Raw genomic sequence first — 995 nt, 5'->3', positions numbered from 1 at the left:
ATATATATATATATATATATATATATATATATATATATATAATAAGTTTAATATGTTTACTATATATATTAGATATAGAAATGATAAAGAGAAAAAAAGATGAGAAAAAGAAGAAATAGTGACATGATAAAATTATTTCCTTTAATTATTATGTTTCTTTTAATAATTGGTAATTTATTAATTATTACTTAATTATTACACATATATGTGCTTAAATATATTTTGGTCGAAATGACCGATACGCGCCCACTAAAGCCCGTACCACACTACGGATTGGAAATTGAGGATTGCGGATTGAGGATTAGATTTCGACGAATCAATGCACTTTTGTCTTGGTCTGCTTGGCTCCAATTGGTCAAATTCCAATCTTCAATCCGCAATCCTCTATTTCCAATCCGTAGTGTGACACGGGCTTAACGTTGGCCCTGTTAACGCGCTTATTCCCGAATTAAAAAAATATTTCCAAGTTTAATAAGAAACAAATTTGTACTAAAAACAAACTTTCAACATTATACTTTTACTACATAAAGTCGGCCTTATCCATAGGCTGTGGATGATTCCGTTTTTTCGTAAAAAATAAAGTGAGTTCAGAAAGGTTAAGGATCAAAGCGATATAAGAATATCCAGGACCAGAGACACTGATATTTTTACTTTACTTACTGATCACTACGATTTTGTCCGAAATACTCGAGTCGAAATTTGGATTCAGCATTAATCCTGCAAATTTCGTTGAACTTGAAAGATTAATAAAGAATCTCAGAGTATAAAAATTGTTGTCTTACCTTGATGCCTCAAATATTTTAACTATAATAAAGATATGCCAGATGAATAATTTAAAAAACAAGATAAAAACACTAATTCCTGAAAACGCACTTAATCTTGGACATTCTTAGACAATTTTGGTCTTTAAGTACAAATATTTAAACTTTCAATATAGTATATACTATATATATATATATATATATATATATATATATATATATATATATATATAT

General features: G+C 27.7%; 1 protein-coding gene across 3 annotated transcripts in view; it reads right to left on the bottom strand.

Moving 5' to 3' along the window:
- Positions 1-995, bottom strand: part of LOC116845084 (terminal nucleotidyltransferase 5C) — a 143,571-nt gene that overhangs the window by 108,664 nt on the left and 33,912 nt on the right. The gene's annotated exons all lie outside the window — the stretch shown is intronic.

Source organism: Odontomachus brunneus, unplaced genomic scaffold (assembly GCF_010583005.1).
Source record: "Odontomachus brunneus isolate Ranch 3 - 2012 unplaced genomic scaffold, Obru_v1 Obru_scaffold_004, whole genome shotgun sequence".
Classification (NCBI taxonomy): Eukaryota; Metazoa; Arthropoda; class Insecta; order Hymenoptera; family Formicidae; genus Odontomachus; species Odontomachus brunneus.
The sequence above is the reverse complement of the archived record's forward strand: the minus strand, read 5'-3'. Positions and strand labels throughout refer to the sequence as shown.